Source organism: Homalodisca vitripennis, chromosome 6 (genome assembly GCF_021130785.1).
Source record: "Homalodisca vitripennis isolate AUS2020 chromosome 6, UT_GWSS_2.1, whole genome shotgun sequence".
Taxonomy (NCBI): domain Eukaryota; kingdom Metazoa; phylum Arthropoda; class Insecta; order Hemiptera; family Cicadellidae; genus Homalodisca; species Homalodisca vitripennis.
In genome coordinates, this window is record NC_060212.1 from 5,182,858 (window position 1) to 5,207,229 (window position 24,372).

A 24,372-nucleotide genomic window follows, 5' to 3' on the forward strand; every position below is an offset into this window, starting at 1 on the left:
TATAGAATTCAAATCCATCTTAACTGTCAGGCTTTAGATAAATTAGTTTTGCCACCTTCTTTCATTCAATGTTAAGAAATACTGTTCTATACTCTAAATATAATTTGGACTTCTAAGAATATCTAATCTCATTGGATTCAATGCAAGCATTACGGAGGATAATACAACGTAATTGCTTCCAGTTTAAGCTTAAAGGTTAAAACCTAACAAGTTCGTAGAAATACTAATCTTGAGTTGGGAGTATTCAGGTCTTTCAATTAAATTGAAAAGTAAATCCCATATTAATGATAATATTATACCAGATGCATAAATTTGTACTCAAACATTATCTACAAATATCTATCTATTTAGCTGAAGCTTATACAAATTTACTTTACCGATTGGATATAGTACAAAGCGTTTAGAGTACTGGGTTTAAAATGGGTCATGTAATACTCCATTCACTTTATGCTTTGAAATTCGAAATAATCGAAGCTCTCCATCTGAAGCTGTCAAGCAAATAAGCACTATGTAGTAAAAATAGTTTGTGTGTACTCGAAATATACCGATAACCGCTTCAATAGATAGTATTTTGTTTTTTAAGAGAGTAGTAAAACCCTAGCGTCAAACCTCCATGAAAAAGAACTATATTCGTTATATATTATTATATTCAATTTGTTCGAAAAAAAGTAAAAAGTACAATAAGAAGTTTTTTTTTTCAGAAAAGCCTTTATTTCGTGGCATTTTGGTCAAGTTTGGAACTGGATATATAAATTTACACCTGAGAGTTTTTTTATCGTTTGTATATAATGGTAGTGTGGTTAAATTTAAAATGAATCTTCTTAATTTTTTAAATTTTTAGTCAGTGGTATAGTTCAAAAATTTATTTTTTCATATTTATATTATTATTTATACCATAACTAAAGAGGATAAACCCCAGTATTGAAACCTTATTTATAAAAACCATCTAGATTTTCATCTATTTATTAATTTTCCACTGACTAATCATTTGACATTTAGACTTATCATGTGTTAATGACTTATAGTGATAAGAAAAACATTTGATCCTAATTTGTTATAGTAATGTATACAAGCAGACTGATAATTAAAGAAGATTGATAAATACAGATTGAATTTTAATTACCAATGATATGAGAATATAAAATAAATTGTTAAGGTAAAGCTGATGTTACAATTGAACAGAGCACTGGTGCCAAAATTAGATAACAAATTCCAGATTAATGCACACAAATAAGAATAAAACATTATTAATAAAATACTTTAGTTAAATTACGAATGCCTACTAAGTTAAAATCAATAACGGGAGAAAAAGTTACAAATAATTAAATTAAGATAAAGTTTTGGTTATGTAAATGTGTAAAGCTATGATTCATTTATCATTCCCTAATGTTTTGTATACCAAATAAACTTAATGTTCTTCAATAATCTTGACTTATATTAAAATATTCCCCTCCTCAATGCTGAATGAACATGAAAGTATTATAGCCAGATTTATTATTTTTATATTACATTTTTTTAATATATCACATTTTTATATAAAAATCGCCCTGAATTTCTATATAAGTTTTAGGTTTTGACAAGGAAAGTGAAGTCAGAATGATACTAAATTACAATATTCATGAGTTTTGGTTTGTAACATATAAGACTGGCATATTTCCAACATTGATGTTCCTCTTGTAACCTCATTGTTCCCATTTTGATGTGCAGAACTTGTAACAATTTAAACAACATATAATTTTTGTGAAATCGGTAAGAGAACCTAGTTTTTATTTTTCTAAAAGCGTTTGCAATTGTAGAAGTGTGCATAGAATTAAACATTTATATATTTATAGATATATAAATTTATTTGGATTACCAAGATTTAAAAATTTATTTATATACAACAATAAACTCTTTGCACATTTCTTCAATTACATCTGAAAATATAAAAAAAAAATTTGCTATACTGAGAACATTTATTTCTAGCCCACCTCAGGACTTTTATAGCTGTGCAATGCCGATGAATGGCATAATTCATTCCCGAACAGGTACTTTAAATAAATATTTATAAACCCTTGGCTAGAAGAAGATTTTGCCAATTTTATAGAACTCCACAGTGTGTTTTCCTAAATATTCAGTTTTATTACGTGAATTGAATTGATTTTTTAACACAATTATACAGTGTGTTCCTAATTTTAAGAACTCTGAAGGAATCTTGGAAACTATAAAAAATGCAGAAAATATTAAATAGGGAAATTGTGCGTAATAGCAAAACAATCAACAATGTGGTGAAGTTTATTATTGGTTGTGTCGTTCACTTGCTGCGCTTAAAAAGCTGATTTTGGTCAAACATATTATTCTGTACAGCTATTTTTATAATACATATATTGAGAAGTTTTTAAGTAAAATACGAATGAAATTTCTTCTAGTTTTAAAATAATATATTTAAAGATTTTCATGACCAGGAAACAGGAAATGTAGGGTTCGAGTACTTTTTTACGTAAACAAGTTTTGCTTCATAAGAGAAATTATTCTATTTTTAATTATGTTAGAAATACTATTAATGTTATGCCTTAATCTGGATTAATTTCTATCACAATTAATAAAATAAAATTAGCATATAAAAATAATAATCAACATAATTCTAATTAAAATTAATTATTTTACTGGCCTGCACATTCACAGGAGACCATAGGATAATTTTTATTTGACGGTGGTAAAGTTGATCATATAATATACAGTCGATGATAAATAAACTTAATCTGTGATGAACAGTTAAATTCCATATACTGTTAGAAAATATTATTCCATACATTGTGGTAACTTTTTGTAAAATATTATGTGTTTATTAAACAAACAAAACGCGTAGCGTGTTGACCCTGTATGTAGTAGTAAAACATGGAAATAGATTCAAACATAGTATGATGTACTTTTTGATTACATATAACTACATGCATGACTATGAGTATTATTATCATACCTTGTTATTATTTACATACCTTTATACAGAGCACTGTAAAGCTAGGCAGACAGACTTTAAGTATATTTTCCAGCACTCACCTGTAACAAGTGAAATGATTTTGGTAACGGTCACCAACACGCAATCGTTATTCAAAATACTCGAATGTACTATTAGTTGAATTCCAGTGCTTTGCTACAAGATTAAAACATAAACTTACTATACTTTTTGTTATGTTCCAGCTATTACTGTACACGGGATCCTGTAATAAGTTAGTCAGAAACTGATATTTATAAGTTTATCACATAGAAACTTCACCGAGCACAACTAAATGTTTGTTCAACCTCACCTTGCAGAGTTACTTTGAATAGCATTTTGAATTCAACTTCCTTAAGAGCAGGCTACATATTGGTGGCCGTGGGAGAAAACGGGTTTTTATAGATAGACTGTAGACTTTATAGGCTGTTATAGACCAAGAAATAGGGTTTTTTAACTGTTTCCTATTAAATTGTCATTGGTAAATTACAGTAATAATGGGAGTACGGGTTTTTAAGATTGTGTCACCTACACCAAAGACGTAGCGGTCTTGAGCTGTTGCATTGTTTAATAGGGATGATGTTCTGCAGCAATATTTATAGAGATCCAACAACACTAATCCGCCTGTAATTCACACGCATCTTTGTATTACGTAGGAAGCTCTATCAAAAATTTTACATATTTTAAGTGAAAATAATGAGGTTTCTTCCATTGATACTTAATTAGTTACTTCAGAAATTCTGGACAGAATTTCGATGAACACTGCGAAATTTAGAGTGACAGCATTTTTAGAGGCCAGGTTTTATTTTTTATTGAGGTCGATTTAGTGTGAAGAGGAATGGTTGTGTTTTTTTAAATGTTTACTTAGTGACTTGTGCTACATTCTATTGAATTTTGCAGTACGCATCGCTTAACAGGGTTTTCTAAAGTTGCAAGAAAAATGTTAGGTTAATTTTTGCTCATTTAGTTTTTGAGATTTACTGAACACAATAATACAGAAAATCGTACAGAAAATAATTTTTTTATGGCCCCGGCTGATTAATAAGCAATTTCTCTTCCAGTCTATTGAGTTACAGACGTTGATGGTGCTTAACCAAGATCCATGATTGCATTTGCACCATAATGAAACTTATTTTGGTCTTCATATACATGTACAGGACACATATAACATCTTTTAAAGTATCGTCTCATATGATACGTTTATAATTTAGTTTAATAAAATAGGTTTCATATCACTGTTTAAATTATAAAATTCAGGCGTGCAGCGTAAGAGTACAATGAAATAAAATCTTATCACATACCTTTTCATTAACTTTCCACTCTGTTGCTTACGTTCATTTTACTCTAAGGAGTTTACATAATACGTGACCAAGGGACGATACTCTGTGGTGGGGTCGTTAGACTACAAGTGTTACTAATATTCCGGTCCATTTTTCCTCGAGACTTTGCTAGCGGTTTTGCTGCAAGAGTAATAAGTTCTATATAAATATGTATTTACTAATAAATAAATTTACTAGTAAGTAGTCCTAATGTATCAAAGCGCCACGGGAGTTCGTGTAGTAATATTACTCTTATTTGCAACAGAATGCTATTAGGCTGTTATCAAGTCAGGTAACAGTGACAAATATCAGTGGTAGTGCAGCGTCCAATTGAATAAGCTGTCACAGTTTGTCATTGTCTTGTTTAATAGTCTGTGGTGTAGCCACATTACTTGGAATGGTATCTTAGGTACATCGTTCTTAAAATCAAGATTTAATATATACTTTTGAATAATTATTACTAACAAACTTAAAAAATATTTTGCGCCATAACAGTATACATATACATTATAAAACCAACTGTTGAGAATCAAAATAAATTACCGTACAGAAATGGAATATTCTTACACTGATGTAAAAATTTGCAACTTATTTATACACACTATATAACGTAGTTTTAAATGTTATCATCAGTAACTAAATTTCGTAGTTAAGTAGCTGTTACCCGCAGCTTCACACGGAAGTTTTTAAATCGAAGTCCTTACATCCGTAATACTATATTTATGACGTGATGTTATGGGAACCTGTGACATATTTCAAACATAGTTAGGCATAAATCAGGTACATATTGCATGTTTAGGGTTAAGAGGATCAGACTTTAACTAGACTATAATATAGTTTATGCACCTGTAGGAGCTTTTTTCAAGTGAACTTGAGTTTAACCTTGTTCCAACGAGGAATCTTTACGTAAGACTGTGAAACCTTCTGTTAAAAAAACATCTTCTACCGGTATATGGGGAAGTTCATGCCAGAATTTCAAAACCAATGTTTATAAGACATTTTTAGTTTTGGAAATCTTGTTGGTTTTTGGACTGTAGTCTGGGGAAAATTCAATGTTTTATGCATGATCTTCCTCTGTTATACCAATTTTAAGAATGCTGTACTACAATGTCATGATATTCATTGAATGTGTTTTGTCAAATTATTAAGTTTGTTATTAAGGTATGCTGTATAAGTGTTTACATCCTATTTACAATGGAGTTAAACGGTTTTAAATGTGTCACTGGCATAATCCCAAGTAAAAGTATGATGAACATGTTATTTGGTACTTCCTATTTACATTAAACTAATGATTAAACATTGTATAACTTCTCAAATTTAAATTTAACCATATTTATTGCTTCAGTCTCTTTGCTAACTTAAACTAAAACGTCATAATATTTTCATTATCTGTAAAAATAATTACACTGAAAGCAACAGGCAGGGTCTCATGGTATTCTATTAGAAAAAAGCTGGTCATTTATAAAAATCATTCAGGTACTTTGTTGATGATGAACGGTATAAAAGATATCGAAACTTAGGATTTGAATGATTAGCAATTACTTCAAGCAGCTTTAATGATGCCAGTATTTCATCCTCGAGATCATAGGGCTTATCACAATCCGCTCCTGTGGGATCTGATCCGGTTATTATGCCATTTTTATCCCACCCTTTGTGAATCTGAGATGTGTGATTTTAAGGGTTTTGCAAAAATATAAAAATGTCAAGGCGCTGTTTCATTGAATATGTAGACAAATGTATTTTTCCTTATCAAGGTGCTGTTAATGTTCATAATCTGGACATTGAATTATTGTGCTTGCGATAAACAGGGTTCTTCAGAGAACCTGAGTCACCACGTCAGACATATTGAAACAGGGTGTTTATTTCAACTTTGATATGCAATTTTAGACCTAAAAAATTTATTGTAATACATTTGCGTGTTCAAAAATGACATGTTTGACAAGATAGGGGTCAGTTTTGGAAATCTTTAATGTAATCTTAGGTTGTAGTATTTCTCATTTCTAGGTTTTAAAATCCCGAAATTGTTGCAATGAATTTTTTAAAATTACATTTAACCATACATTCACATCAATAATAAGTCAAACTCAATTTTCAAAAGTAATTCCATATTAAATACAGGATACTAATAAAAATTAAAACTTTGTCTTATGGATTTAACATCTGTTTAAATGGTCCATGTATGTATATTTAGTTCCTTATTATTTTATTTACAGCTATTGTTCACAGATGATGGTTAAATACTGAATCACTTGTATAGTAATACAATTTAAAAAAAGTTTTTAGATTACTTTTTATTATACTTATCTAAAATAAAAATCAATTATATATTTAACTAGATTTTTGAGATGATATTCATGTTTAGAAGCTTTTATCCAACTGTGCAGGAAGGTTATATTACTTCAAACATTGTTTTGTTTTGCTATTACATTAACGGTGGTTACACTGAAACAACAAAGACTCCTTTTACGTTACGCTTGAGGCAGTCTGCGACTGGAACAACGTTTGACCGTTCTTGTACTGTAGACTGTATACAGCGCGGTACTATACAGCTTTTAAATAATTAGTTCCACTACTCTACATATCTGTGTAATGATTAATAATACATCAATATCTGCTCTGTAGAACTACCTAAAATATTTTTTGTAAGAGATAAAGTTGAAACATTTTATATTTAGAAATTCATACATTTCAAAGAAAAATTGAAAAAACATAACAAATAACAATAAGTCTCATACTATCTTATGAGCAATATTTTTGAATCGTAATACAAAATTATGGACATCGGATAGAATTTGAGTTACAATGCACCTTGATATATTAAAGAACATTTAACACTCAAAATATTTGTTAAAATATCATAGAATTAAAAAAAATGTAAATGTCATCGGAATTATTTAGGCTAACATAACACAGATTTCAGATAATAGTGCACTATTTTTTTAACTTAATCTTTTTCATAACAAAGTTGATTACGCCACATCACATGTTGCGTGTCAGGGTGCGATGAAAAATGACAAATTTATAGCTCATTATACTTCCGGTAGATTACTCATTACATCGTGCGGACAGATGAATAGACGAAAAATCATATGAAAAACGTACAATCCTCCTGGCAGAAAAGTAAAACTGTGTAAACCTACTGATTTTTAAGTGATATGAATGTACAACTTTATTTATCCATGTAAAATTTAAGTTTCACCAAGATTTAAAATAAAGATAAATTATCTCTCGAGATATCTTGCCACGTGGTAAAATAAGTTTTGTTTGTAAGGTGAGTTCGTGCTCGAGACATCGTTATTTTATAGTAGAAGTAAAATAATAAAAGTTCTTGTAACCTATGAAACTTTATATTGCCTACTCTTCATTGAAGTTAGTTTTTTAAAATATTATGTGAACATACATAAAGATAGACTAAGCTTTAAGACTAACATCCTCTAGGGTAGGTAAAAGAAAAATTGTGTCAGTCTGCTGAGTGTTCAGCTTTAATGACGCTCAGTCTAATTCCTCGGTTGCCCATGGATATGTACCATCATAGCAATCATTTTTGTCTGTGAATTGATAAAATGCAAAATTAAAAGTTTACAGATTAAATAGTTACAGATGTATCCTAAGCCATTACACAATCAAACTGTATTATAGGTCAGCTAGTCCTCGCGATATCGTAAAGACAAATGTACAGAAATATAGATTTCCGTGTCTTGTTATTGGTTTAACTCGCATTCAGGAATTATTTTTTTTCTAACAAATACAAATAAGCCAATTTCCATTGCAATGTGTTAAGTGATTATAAATGAAGCTAACCTCCTTAGAGTAGAATGTAACGAAATAATGATGCACTGCTTATTGAATTAGACAATCCTGCTCAGGAATTAACTAAGCTTGATCAAGGACTGGTCGATCGCACTAGCCTGTTGCTTCCACTATAACATGTACTGCTAAGCTGATTATCTCTATTGTCTATATACTGACCTAATTTCTAAGGGATTAGTATGAGCGTCACTGTCTACACAGGCTCGTTTTTAAAGAGTATTATGTAGCCTAACAGTAAATTGGTTTTGTTGAAACTAAATACAAATAACTCCATACATTGCAATTACAGATTTAAAATTACAAAGAGACAAGAGCCTACAGAAACTTATTAAATCGACTCCAGCCATCCATTTTAGGTTACCTCTTGACTAAAAATTTGTAAATAGGTTCCTATCCCTACAGTGAACAATATAGCCTACATTGATTTTGGTGTATAACGGAAAAAGCAGTAAATCTATTTGTTGTCCATCTAATTTTCCTTATGTTCTGTGTTATCCTTCGATACTACTTTGTATCTATGTACTTTATTGTAAGTACCACTGGTAACTACCTCAAGTACATAGTGTTTGCTAAATGCTTATTCCAGCCTTTGGAGTCAGGAATATTTATTTTCATTTGCAAGCTTGGATAATATAGCTCTTTAAAAATAATAATACTTCCGAGATAGACGGAGAGAACTGAATTTCAACTTGCTGGTCTATAATAAGGCAATAAAACTCAAATTACATAATTAATCTCATTAGAAAGATAATTAATTTTATTAAAATTATATCCTGAAAAGAATGTTTTGTATTATTCTAAATTAAATCAATGATTTCACTAATTGTCTATCATTTATAAAAGTGCTCTGAAAGTGCTTCGTAACATTTACTAATTAAACACCGTCACTAAATGCACCCAACATGTAAGTTGTTAAATATTTGAAATGTCAAGATAATTCCCCGAACAATTTGTGAGTTTAGGTTTACAACATAGTAGAGGAGTACGTCGAATTAAATTTATCTCAAGCAGATGTACTATGTGAGATTTTAGCACGTGGCACATTTACATGTGCCTTATTCAAAGAGTAAAACGAAAAAATATAAAGTGGTAAGTCAGTGAAAAGTTTTGATATCAGTGTACTCCTGCGATCTAGTTTGCCCTCTAGCCCTCAGGAAAATTTACTATGGAATTTAATTAAATAATGATAAAGTTTGAAAATAAAAACGCAAGCTATTCCGAGAAAAATCTTCTGCAGACTATAACTTGCATGATGCTTCTTTGACATATACCTACGGTGAAATGAATGAATGAATATGTTGCATGTCAAACCATGGAATTTTGATGTTCGTAGTTAAGCTATACCACCCAGTTAGGTAACAAATTATTTTTTATTATTGTTTTTAGTGTAATATTTATTTTCTAACAATCTATCCCATCTCCTTGTTAACAGGATATCTTGAGAATGAAATGAAAAGGAAGCTGTGCAAACTAGACATTAATGCATATTAGGCCTAAGGTAAAGGACGATGTACCTGAGATACAACTCCATGAGATGTGGCTACATAATAGACTATTAAACAAGTCAGTGACAAACTGTGACAGCTCATTCACAGATGCTCTGCACTACTACTGATATGCGTCAATGTTACCTGACTTGGTAACGACCTAATAACACGTTGTTGAAAGTACAAGGACTACTACTACAAAAACTCACAGGGCGATCGGTTACAGCATACTTACTACTAGATAGATTGATTAGTAAATCACAAATATTGAATTATTGCTCTTGCTGCCAGACCTATAGCAAAGGCTAGAGGAAAAACTAGTAACGCATGTGCTCTAACGATCAAAACATATAAAATGTATAGATTTTATTGCCAGACCGTCATAAAGACTCCAGGAAAAATGGACTGGAATATTAAAAAAACACGAATTCTAACGAACGCAACACATAGGAAATCGTATTTTCGTGACTTTGTATGTATACTTTTATTCTTAGAATAAAATGAAAAAAACAGTCGAGTGGAAAGCTACTGCTAAATGTTCGTGCTAAGATATGTTTTCATCGCACTCTTACGTTGCATGATGAATCTTATAATAAATTTTAACACTGTTATGAGATCTAGATTTATAAATATAAATATATATATATATATATATATATATATATATATATATGTATATATACAGGGTGTATATTATGTCTGGAAACACCCAAATATATCCTTTAATAATTTAAATATAAATTTGAAACCTCTTACAATCGTGATAGAGATTGGGCATCTACTTTTTGGAACAATGTTTTGTTATGTCACACCAACGGGGGACGTCCTGCCGAGGGTATCGTGAATATTCTTAATGTAAGCCTATACCTTGTGATACATAATTTTAAAGGTAATAGCTTACTGAATTGAATGCCACAAACCGCATCTCAAAGGAATTATTCTATCAGAAAATAGAGCATTTTTAGTATTGAAAATTTACTGATGTTCAACAATGTAATTTTAACATGGTTCTTGCCACAAAATTTGTTACACTAATTTTTTAGCATTTTTTTAAATGTTCAATTAAATAAAACAAAAATTTCATTTTAAGCTGGTTCTATTAGCACAAATTTGCCAGTTTTTATTACAGTACAATTATGGAAATACTTATGTTATTGATTTCTTATTACAAATAAAAAATAATGTATGCTGTTAGAAAAGTCTTACAACAAACGTTTTATCTGCATTTGGTGTCAAAGCAATTGTTCGAACTGTGTTCCTTCTACGGTTTGACAATGAGCCAATCTTGTGTAAAATGATTCGACAGAGTTGTCTAACATTTCTTCAGTTATCAAAGCAATCTCCTCTATAATCCTGTTTCTTAGGTCTTCCAAATTATGAGGCTTTCTTCTATAAACATTGGATTTTAAATGACCCCATAGGAAATAATCGATTGGTGACAAATCCGGAGATCTTGGAGGCCATTCGATTTCTCCTCTTCGGCCAATCCATTTATGAGGAAACCTTAAATCCAAATACTCTCTTACCTGTCTCCCATAATGGGGTGGAGCACCATCCTGCTAAAACCATACATTATCAAAGTATTCTCCTGATGCAATTTGAATAGCTGGGATTATTTCATTTTGGAGCATATTGTAGTAAAGTTTGGCATTTAAATTTCCATTGATGAAAAAGGGTCCAACAATTTTGTTACCTACAATTCCACACCATACGTTCAGTTTTTGTGGTTGCTGTGAATGGGACTCAGTAATCCAATGTGGGTTTTCACTAGCCCAGTAACGGCAATTGTGCCAGTTAACATTGCCATTTAGGAAAAAAGTTGCCTCATCAGAAAATAGTATGTTGGTCAGAAAATCTCTATTGTCATCACATTTGCGCATCACAAGTTCACAAAACTCAACTCTTCGGTCGTAATCATCCTCACTTAACTGTTAGACTAAATGAACTTTAAATGGTTTGTATTTATTAATTTTCAAAATCTTACTCACAGACATAGGGTGCATATCATGTTGCTGTGCAGCTTTTCTGAGCGGTGTATGTGGGTCTTCAATAAATGTTTGCAAAACATCTAGTGCATGTTCTTCATCTGTTGCAGATTGTATCCTACCCAACTTTGGCCGATTACGTACACTCCCTGTCATTTCAAAACGCTCAATAGTTTTTGATATTGTTGAAACACTTATGGGATTCCTTTCTGGGAAAGTGTCATTAAACAAATTACAAACTTCCCGATAAGATCTTTGACGATCGCCATATCCTCGCATCATCAACAGAGTAATTCGTTCTCTTTCAGACAATTCCATTAAAATGCCAAATAAAAACTGAACTACTGTAATTAGATAACTTGTTGACAGCCATGCTTCAGAGACACTGATTAACTCGACAGAAATGATATGACCTTTGTCCATTTGTAATTCCCAAGCTTAGACCTGTCTAGTGAAAGCTCCATGCTCAACAAACTGAAACCTGTAGACCAGATGATTAATAACACAATAATGTTTCTCATAGGCTAGTGACCTTTGTCTCTTTAAACCTTCCTGCTGACTGGAAAACACCAAGTACAGATTCATAAGTAATCAGAGAAAGTGACTCATAAGTTTTATTCATTGTAATAAAAACTGGTAAATTTGTACTAATGAAACCAGCTTAAAAATAAATTGTTTATTTTATTTTAATTGAACATTTTAAAAATGCTAAAAAATTAGTGTAACACATTTTGTGGCAAGAACCATGTTAAAATTACATTGTTGAACATCATTAAATTTTCAATACTAAAAATGCTCTATTTTCTGATAGAATAATTCCTTTGAGATGCGGTTTGTGGCATTCAATTCAGTAAGCTATTACCTTTAAAATTATGTATCACAAGGTATAGGCTTCCATTAAGAATATTCACGATACCCTCGGCAGGACGTCCCCCGTTGGTGTGACATAACAAAACATTGTTCCAAAAAGTAGATGCCCAATCTCTATCACGATTGTAAGAGGTTTCAAATTTATATTTAAATTATTAAAGGATATATTTTGGTGTTTCCAGACATAATATACACCCTGTATATATAAGTAGATATGAATATGGGGTTTCTAGACCACTTTTGGGACAGTCAGAAAATCAATGTAAAATACTGTTCATTGAACCATAAACGAATCTATAAATCATGAACTAAAAATAAACTAATCTATAGCTGTTTGCTTCTACTTTCTTAAGCAGTTTTAATGTAAAATCTCCTTAGAATCAATCTATTGGAAATGTTGTCAAATCTGCTACGAATAAACTATAAATTAAAACTTATAAACGGAAATGATGGAATTTGCTAACAATCACTCGAGAAGTCGGGGAGAATGTGAGTAAAACCACATTCTTTTCACGAGGTTCAAATAGGTGAGAAAGGATGGTTGCTATGCTACTTTTCAGCTACCTGTAAAAAATCTACTTTTTTGCAAAATTTTGCTAGAATTCTACTAAATTTAGCAAAGTTTTACTAAAATTACTGCATTTTTGTTCAAAATGTTGAGTTAAACAATTTCAGCTACTTTTAAAAATAGTGAAAAAAGTTAGAAAATTGTACTAATTTCGGCAAATATTAACAAATTTAAAAAAATCCTAATTAAAAATTGTTGCTATATAAATGGAAGCTGAAAATAAAATCTGTGCTACTTAGAAAATATATTTCTTAACAGAACTCTTAGGAAATAAGAAAAAACCTACTAACGAACGCTTCGGATTATGGCTTTTAAACAAGAATTTACATAACGACAATCTGATTACTAACATTGGAGACTTAAACTACGTAGAAAACGAAAAAAGAATGGGGAAATTTAAAAGAATTACAGAACCATTTTGCGATAATATTATGATTGTTAAAATAACAGATTCTACAGATTTGGAAGGAAAGTTGTTGAAAAAAGACGTTTGTGGATCATTTAATAGCTATTTGAGGGGTAAATTTTCTAGATTTCCACTAGCAAAACACGGCGTAAAAGCGAAATTACCACAATTACTAGATTCTAATACAATAACAATAAAAGGAGTTAAACAGATTATAAGACAAGATTTTAAAAAGATCGCGAAAAAGTATAAAAAACCAGTAGCGGTTGCGTACAAAATAGAGTTAGCGGACGTAAAATTATTAACATTATTGGAAGAACTACCAGAAATCTTAGAGCAATTAGCTGTAGAACACTATTATTTGCTAGATTTGGACATAACACAAGACTTTACCGGTATCTTTAACAAATAAGAAATGACAGAGTACTTGACAACAAATTACAATTTTTGCAGACAGAAAGACGTTAAAAATAACTGTAAGATCATTGTAGATAACGATAAAACCGTTGGAAAGGACTGTTTAACCTGGATAAATGCTAACTCCAGGGTTAAAATCTACAATAAGTTCGTATGCCAAATGACCAGCCCAGGAATTAACAAAATTTTAGGTAACAACGTAGTAAACTTCGTAAACTGTCCAGACAAAAGGTTAAAAGAGACGTTCTCTAGCGAGTTAGCAAAAAACAACGGAATTACAAGATTAGAAGCAACAATTTACAATTATGTAGACGAAAATTTCCAAAATGATAGAGAATTTTATGCACTGGACGACTGTATAAGTTTATTAAAACAAAGCAGGAAGTATTTTAAAAACGCTCCGTTCTATTCGGTATCTCTAGCAAAAATGTGCAGAAAAATAACGGACAGTTTAAAAACAGTTGCTGTCTCGTTTTTAACGACCTTTTACAGTTTTTTTTACTGGGGGAACAGAAACACTAAAAAATTGACAGGAATACAGGTAAAACTGCCAGAAAATACAGAAAACAGGAGGAAAATGGTTACCTACGCTATATCCGCGTTCAGTTTTAATCTTTTACCGGTTAATTTGGTCTATGTTAAAGAAGATAAAAACGACAAAAATCTGGTAAAAATTAAACAAAAGTGCTATTTAAAAGCGGGAAAAACATATTTTTCTAAGTCTAATACCTTGTTTTCTACGGTTCCGAAAGAGGTTAATCTAGAAGAATTAGGGCTGATAAAGACGACAAACGTCGAGCCTTATATCTGTCGAAAAAGACTTAATATTACCAATAAATTACTTCCAAATTCCCTCGAGAAAATTGACCCTTTAAACGTCGTGTTTTTAAAAAGTATTAAAAAAAGGGAACAAGAATTAAAATAACTTGAAATGGAAACAAGAAAAAGAATATACTTAGAGAAACTGTTAAAAGAACAAGAAAAATATAAAAACTGTATAGAAAAAGATAAAAAAATTAACGAAATAGAGAACAGTTTGATCGGTTACTTTTCGAAACAATGGAGTGATTTATCGACTAAAGGAAACTATAAAATTTCGGCATTTGTGGTCAATAATAAAGCAAGATTTAGCTATGTCGGCGTTTTAGCAGAAAAAGATGGCAATAAAGCTGTTTATTTTATTAAAGGACCTTTTAAAAATAAGTTTATCAAATTGAACAATAATAAAGAAAATTTAACGAAAGAAGGGTTTATTTTGATCCCGTACAACGGTTTAAATATTGCCTACTATCCGATTAATAAACCAATTATAGAGATAAAAACAGACGGTTTAACTTCTTTTAACGGTCATACTTTTCCTAAAACTGTTACACTAAACGCTTTAGATATTTTTACAAATAAGGACGATATTATTTTTACAAAGAAGAAGACAGAAATTGCGCCAAAATCTTAGAATTAACTAGATAATTGGAGATATTAAGGTAAAAAATTGTAAAAGATTAGAAGATTTACAAGAAGGATTAGAACTACAAATAACTGCTTTATCTACAATAATTTATAGAAAAATCGAAAGATATATCTTTAAATTCGAAAATGTAGAAGATTGTTACATTTCTAATTACTGGCTAGAAAAAGAAGTAAAAGATAGAAATATTGATCTAAATTACAAATTAAAAATAAAGTTAGACAAAATTAAAACAAATCCAAACAAACATGCAGAAAGGTTTGTATTTGTTGGGTAAAATTAGTCCAAAATGTTAAAAAGAATAGAAAGACGTTTTTAGAATTTTAAATGTTGTCTTAATCCACTACCATACTTAGAACTTATAAATCTGTATTTTTAGAGTCTTCCTCCAGAAATATTATGTAAATCGTTAGAATCTACATCAATTGTGCTGTTAACAACTTGTTTAATAATCTCTAATATTTTATCTTCGTCTTCTGTATCTAATGTAAAAGAATCTGATTCTGTATTGTTTAAAATATTTACAGAGCTTTTACTATTTTTAAACTGTATTTCTACGAGTTCTGGCTTATATTTTTCATCTAGAAGATTGTATAAACTTGCTCTTAAATTCTTAAAATCTGTCTCGACATTTTGTATTAATTCTAAAATGTTATTATTTCTTTCTTCTTCGATTTGATCTTTTTCGCTTTGTAATAATGTTAGTGCTCTATCCATTTATTAAGAAAAAAATTTGGAACCCGGAACGTGAACGTGAACGTAAACGTGGAACGTAGAACGTGAACGTGGAACGTAGAACGTGGAACGTGAACGTGGAACGTAACAAGAACGTAACATGAACGTAAATTTTGTGTTTTACGTTTAATTTAACGTGATTTTACATGTAAATTCGTGTTTTTAGGTTTAAAAGTAAAAGTATGAGTAACAGTAATCTTTTTGTCCTTCATTGGTAATAAAACTGTTTTAAATTTGCTATTTAATAAAACAATTTCCATGTTTTTAAGTTGATTGGTTATTTATTTATTCAATCTTAAAATGTGTACAATAATTTATAACCACCCTGTATAACTGATATACAGGGAAAGCAAAAAAAAAATCAGTAAATATCCAATCCAAGCGGAAGAGAAGAAGACAGAGGAAAATCACAACAGAACATTAGTTGTTGACACAAGGGAGGGCTTGGAATACAGAGTGAGGTCCTTGGTTCTGGCAGTCGTGACTTAGGTACAAAGTGTCAACTCGCTCTGAAAACTTAAGCTGACTAAGAATAACAAAATATTAGTTGTTTACATAATGAGTGCTCTGAATACAGCTGAGACTCTTGGTTTTGTCTCTCTCAGCCTGAAAACTGGAGCTAAGTGGGTATAACAGAACATTATATGATGACACAAGCACTCAGGCCGACAGAATGTTATTAGGCCGTTACCAAGTCAGGTAACAGTGACAAATATCAGTGGTAGTGCAGTGCCTCAGTGAATGAGCTGTCACCGTTTGTCACTGTCTTGTCTAATATTCTGTTGTGTGGCCACATCTCATGGAGTGGAATCTCAGGTACTTCGCAGTTTACCTTAAGGTTTAATATAAATTAATGTCTAGTTTTCACAGCTCCTTTTTTATTTAATTTTCAAGATATCCTGCTAACATGGAAATAGGCTAATCTTAAGAAAAGAAATTTTTTCAAGCAAAAAGTAGACGAAAACAACGTACCTCGCCCAGTTGTGTGGCTGTGTATGGCTTAATTATGAACATTCGAATTCCATGGCTAGATATGTACCATCTTAGGATTCATTCATGTCAACGTAAGTATGAAGCATTATGCAAAATTTATTTTATTTAGGTTATTGAGAGGTTAATGTACACTGATGATGGTTAAAAACCGAAACACGTGTATGTAATAAAAAGTTTTAATTTAAAGGGTTTTAGTTATTTTCATTACTATAATTATTTTATTTATATAAATTGTCTCGGGATATCTTGCATATTTATTTTAAAACTTTAAATATTGATGAAGTTTTTGGGGGGTAGGAATGAAACTTCATCGCAAATTGTACACTGAAACTCAATATTTTCATTGAATTTTAACACTGATATACCAGTTTATAGTTGTTCTTTTTACTGTTTGAATAAAGAATAAAGAACATATTAATTGGTCACGTGCTATTATCTTAAAATGTACACCAGCTTGAGAAAAACGTAATTTTGGCATGCTCCTCTACTTCGTTATAAACCTTAACTCACAGATTGTTCGGGGAATTCTCTTGACATTAACAACTTACATGTTGGGTGCACTTAGTTACGGTGTTTAATTAGCAATTATCATACAGTCTTATAAATTATAGACAATTAGTGAAAGTAGCGATTTAATTTAGTGTAATATTTAAAATTATCTTGAGGATATAATTTAATTGTTATGGTTTACTACAGACCAGCAAGTGGACCATCAGTTTTTCTGCCTATCTGTGAAGTATTTTTATGTGTAAAGTAATATGTTATTCAAGCAAGGAAAATAATGTTCCTGACTCCAATGTCTTGAATAAGCGTTCATTAGACATTATCTGCTTGAGGTAAGTGCCAGTGGTACTTATAATTCAATACAACGATACAACAAAGTATGGAAGGATTGTTAAAGTTAAATGGAAACAAACAGATGGACTGTCCTTATCCTTTTTACTCCAAAACCAATGTAGACTAAACTCTTAATTGGAGGAATAGTAACATATTTACAAATTTTCAGTCAAGATCTATCTTAAAAACGGACGGGCTGGGATACTATTTAATAAGTTTCTGGAGGCTCCTGCCTATTTATAATTTTGAATTTGTACGTGAAATTTATTGAAAATATAATACGTAATTATTTTGTAGTTGGTTTGAACAAAACCAATTTACTGTTAAGCTGCGTAATACTCTTTACAAACGTATTTGATGAGACGGGGATGTTTATATTATTCCCTTAGAAATTAGGTCAGTATATAGACAATACAGATAATCAGCTTAGCAGTACATGCTGTAGTGTAAGCAACAGGCTAATCCGATCGACCAGTCCTTGATCAAGATTAGTTGATTCCTGAGCAGAGTTGTCAACGTAAATTATGAAGAAAAAGTCCAAGCGATGAATCATAATTTCGTTAAATTTAACTCCAAGGAGGAGTCCCTCATTTAAAGCACTTAATACATTGTTTGGATTTTACACAGAGTAAAGTAATAGAGTAAACCACTACAAAGAATCTGGCATTTAATTCAGTTTAATCTAATTAGACATAAAAAGGTCTCATTTTATATCGCTCATCCTAACTAATTAATAATCAGGATCCATAAATTATTCAACATATCCTAGTTTTTGCCCATTAATATAATAGGCAATGTAGCATCAATAAATCTGTAGGATGTGTATTGGGAATTTAATCATGAAATTTATGTCTATGATTTAATCTTTTAATCGGGTAATTTAGAGTACATTTATAATTATAAAGAGAATAATATCAGATTATATTAATAAAATAACTTCCTGTGTGCTCCTTTATTGTTTTCTTTTAAGTATGCTATTTTATTTAAAGTTTATTATATGAGAGATAAACCATTTCAATAATTAGAGAATTTTCTATAACATAAAGAGGCTCTTCGATTATATGAAACTAAATATATGTATAAGAATATAAAGAAAATAATTAGGTTCATATAGTATAAAATATGCAATAGCGTACTTATATATCACCATAAAGATGTGGAGATAATGCTGGCACAAATGATAGGACTTAAAGTTCAAACGGCTTTACCGATGGCGATATTTCATCCTTGATCCCAAAGGGTCCATTTATACAATCCGCCCTTTGAGGTTAAATCTGAATATTTTACACATTTTGTGAAGTGTTGATGAGTTTTAGATATTACATATTTTTATTATTGTTTGTAAAATCACCGGAAATTAAATGTATTATAAAAGGGAATAACATATTAATGTTAAATGGAGGTACTTAGAAAACCGGAAAGATTTTAATTTTATGTATTTCACTTTATAATTATGTACATCACAACTTACTTCAATGAGTAGATTTATAGGTGCAGTAATGATGTACCAAGTTTTATGGGTTCGTCTGTAATGTTTTGGGAATTATCAATTCCATGCGTGACTTTTTTAACTCCCTGTGTAATAATATGAATTTCTACAATCTGAAAGACAAACAGGAAAACATTATCGAGAGAGTCTTGAAATATATTTTTACTCTTATGAATAATTCGTAAACAACAGGTTTTCCTCAGAATAAGAATCTTTATTTGGACTTTAAAGTGCTTCAAATACATACGGTATATACTATGCAATAGCGCACTGATATATCACTATAAGCTATGAAGATGATATCAGCTCAAATGATCGGGGACTCAAAGTTCATGCGGCTTTAACGATGGCTATTTTTCACCCTTGATCCCAAAGGGTTCATTGACACAATCCGTCCAGTGAGGTTAAATCTGAATATTTTACGCCCTTTGTGAAAAGTGTTGATAAATTTTAGAACTTCCTTATTTTAAATATTTTTCGTACAATCACCAGCAATTGAATGTATGATAAAATATCATGGTTAAATGAACATACCTAGAGAAATATGATATATTTTAATTTTATTAACTAGTAATAATCGAAAATTTTCCAAATAACATATTTTTTACAAAATATTTAATAACTGAAAAATGTGTAATCGGTACTATCTGTTTGAAACTTATTACAGTGTATATATTTTTTTAATCACCCCTTACACTCATTTTCTGTTTTGGAAAATTCTATCAAATTTGTAATATTTAGATCATTGCTATACTTTTCCTGCATGGTGTACCTATAAAAGGGGTAGAGTTTTTATTGTGTATATATTTGTGACGATATGCAAACAAAATTTAATTATTTGTAAACAACAAACGCTAAACTCTGAAAATAGGTGATATTTTGGAATCCGAGAACTGAAAAGTGAATTTGTATTGGAAAAGTCCTCTTTTGACTACATTTCCGCTACGAATAATAGGAGAATAATATTATAATTTCCAAAAATATGTGTTTGGAATAAAATTTTTTAATTTGTATGTAAAACACTTCAATGCTTTTTCACAGCTCATATAAATGTAAAAAGATAATTTATTCTGTACTTTTAATTAGGAAACAGCTTTCTGTAGTAAAAAACGCCACACTAACAACAACTAAATATAATTCCCTGCCTGCTCTCTGTTTATTGTAATTGTTGCGTTACTAGAAGAAGAAAAAATGTAATGAAACGAGGGAAATGAAATAGGCATAACACATCGATAGTAGCAATGTTACTAACACAGACCACTGTTAGTTCATATGACTCCCGTGTGGCATGTTAGTATGAAACACCCTAACCCCTTCAGTGGCTTCGGCTATGGTTATTGTAAACGTAATAAGATTTACGATCCAAGAAGAAACCCAAACCGTGATTTCATTAAAATATGAAATTATTAGCCTAAGTTTGAACTTTTGACAAAATAAAAACTACGGTCTGCAATCATGTATGACGGAAAATTGCAAAAGTATAAACGTTTTAGTTTTGAGATAGAATGAGTCTTAATGCCTAGTCATCACTCTACTTTTTCACCTGCTCAGGTATAAATTTAAAACCATAGATATTTATCTCTATTATTTTTCTATTTCTTAAAACGTGGATAACAATAAAATAAAATAATTCCGAAATCATTTTTAGAAAATATTTATTTCAAACAGCTCAATTGTATACTTCCATAATTTTAAACTGCCTCAACCTTAAAACATAAAACACAATAGAAATATAAGTAGGAATACGTGTAATTTGAAGTTAATTGAAACTTTATCAGATTTTATTTATCTTTTAAAATAGTCCGCATGAAAATATGGTTTTACCAAAATGAGATTTACCACTGTCTTGAAACTATTAATTGGTTTAAAACTGGCTAAAAAACGTAAAAAATCTATGTAAAAAATTCTGCCTATATACCAGATTTGGTTTGGATCTATTTACAACTAAGGTAATGATCGTGTTCGCAAATTAATGCTCCTGAAAAATTGTATACTAGTTAAAACATTGTACTCGCACTGTATGCAAACACTAACGAAACAAAATCAGTTTATATTACTTGAGAATATAACACTTTTCTTATCTATAATGCACGAAAACTTATATCTAACTATCCCAATTTTACAGTAAAAATAGGCTATATATATATATATATATACAAAATTACTAAAATCAGTTTATATTTACGTTATATATATATATATATATATATGTATATAAGTATTTTTTATAAGTATTAGTTATATGATAAGTAAAATAATCGTTTAAAATAATTTAAACTCTAAACAAATACAGGGTATCCGCAAACAAGAAAGCTCCGTGTTCTAATCCCAAACCTTTCAAATGCAAACACACGTCATGCTGTACATAATTTAAAGGTGACTGCATCATAACAATTTTGGTGATGAACAGCTTGTATTATTTTTTTATTGATTTAAAAACTGTCGTGTATATTGTAAAACAATACTGTATAAAAGATATCGTTTGTTGTCACAACTAATTTAAAAAATATGTCACATAAAAATATTTTTTTCCAATACCTAATGCCATAGTCTTACAAAAAGTTTAATGCATGACTGTATTTTCAAAACAATTCTACCGTTGAAAAAACTACTTCTTTGAGAATATAAAAATACCCATAATCGAAATATTTCAATGGTAAGGGTGCGTTTTTACTTCATAATAAAAACAGTCAAACCTCTAATAACTTTCACTTTTTAAATATCTTTTCCATATCTAAACTCTACAAAACGTAGGAAATAAAATGTTTTTTATAATGCGAAAGTGTATACAATGTTTTTACAAGTAGTGCGGCATGAGATCCAGTGATAAAATGTTGGATCTTTCCTAGTCAGCCGTTAGACCGTTAGACATCTAAGACAGGTGTTCTGGAACACCCTGTATAACTATTCACAGAGTTCATCACTTACCAATCCTATAGCTCAACACATTTTTTCTGTATAAAAATATGGTCAATCCACGTGATGATTTCAAATATTGTTGAAGCGACAAAACATTGTTATCGAAGTGATACACAGAGAACCCAATTATAACAAAACGTTATTAAGTTGAGAAGAGTTGTCAGATAGTAACCGTCCATCATTGTAACAGTGACAGTTACGAGCTGTAACTCTTCATGCTCGTAAATGATACTGTCATTGACTGCGGACCCGGTTTGATATGGTTTAATATAAAGAGCGGTACATAATATGGTATAACAGAACTGTGAACTATTTGTTTGATGCTACTACATTACACTATATTATGTAGACCAGGTGTCTTTGTTGTAGAAACGAAAAGTTTATTTTAAGCTTCTTCATAACTGAATTTCATTGGATTTCTGCAGACGAACAATCAAAACAGATTCCAGAGTGAAGTCTGTCACTGACTCATATTCCAGACCCTGCACTAAGAGGAAGGTGAACTTGAGCTAAAATGATTAATTTTTCAATTCTATAATAAAATGTTATATTGTTCAAAGTTTATTTCTTAATGTATAGGTTTTTGTCATTTATATTAATCCGCTTTTAAATATAGTATTATGATTATAGCAAGAAAATATGCTTACAGCTAGTACAGGCACATTATAAAATAATTGTAAGCTGATTTCGTCGTAGTGCGTAACTAAGAAAAACCATTCATTAATTTCGATATATAAAATGCCCGTGTCCACGCATCTCACTCTACCCAAAAATATACGCCGAGCAGTTAAGGTAAAAATTTCTAGTTTGACGATATTCCTATTTTAATTTTAATGTCATAATGTGGAATTTACTCATGTTCTAACTGAAAATTAGTAACAGTAAACAATAACTTAATACTAAAAAAAACACAAAGCTAAGCATGCATTGCTCTGTTTAATAATAGCTGACGTATTTTAATACTATTCATGGAAATTTACTGATGTAAAAATATTTTTCATCGATTTTCTTCATACGGAAGCCATTCACCGAGAAGATCCAGGAAAAATTACATTCATAAATGTGAGTAGTGTTTAATAAAGTCGTCTGTCAATGTAACGGCAAAATAACGAAGTCTACTGACAGACACTGATCTACTGACATTACCGGCAAAGTGTGATCACTGTTTTCCGAATTAGAACATCCATTAGCCATGGAGCAGGAGCTTTGAAATTTGCTATAATTTCATTTAAAATTCACAAATCTAAGTATTTACAATATTTCTGAAACATTTTGTAAGACAGAGCCTACGTAAGACGTCAATTTCTAAGTAGATTTAATTACAGTTCTTGTTAGTTGTGATCAATATTTTGGTGGACGAGTTATAGTTAGTTACGGTAACTCCAATTCAATTACTCACACTAAAATTGTTAAGACGTAGGTTTACTTTGAACTAAACATTTATTATTTTTAAGTAAACAGCATTCTTGGACACTAGTGAATGGAAACAATGAAAATATAATCATTTTCGTGTTGTATAATATTGTAATATCTTTTTATTGAAACTATTTCGAACAGTATTTGCAAGATTCTGAAGATTATGGTTACGAAATTACTTTATTACAGCATTCCACTATAAGATAGAACTAATTATTTGCTTAATACATTTACCATTTAATAACTTACGTATACATAGCCAAAGAGATTAAACTTCTTATTGCGTATAAAACCACGGCTTCCATTACCAGTTGGCTCAAGGTGATATACCATGACACAAATATCAATTAAGATTCATTCGATTGTTTTAAATGTGTGATACGGTAAAATTATATTAACAAGTTTATTATTTGGTATTTGAAAAGGTTTAATACACAGAAACATCACTGTTTAAGAAACTGGCAAGACTGATGAATGAGTACCTCCATATTGGAATTATCTGTCACGATTTCACGAAAACGCATGTTTTATATACTTATTCATTTCCACTTTCCATTTATGTCTATAAATTATATAATGCAAAAAATCTTTTGGACATTTCTCTAAATTGTATGGAGTCCCTATGCCCGATATTGTATACAACTGCAATATATTAACAGTATTACACTTATTACGTTGCAAA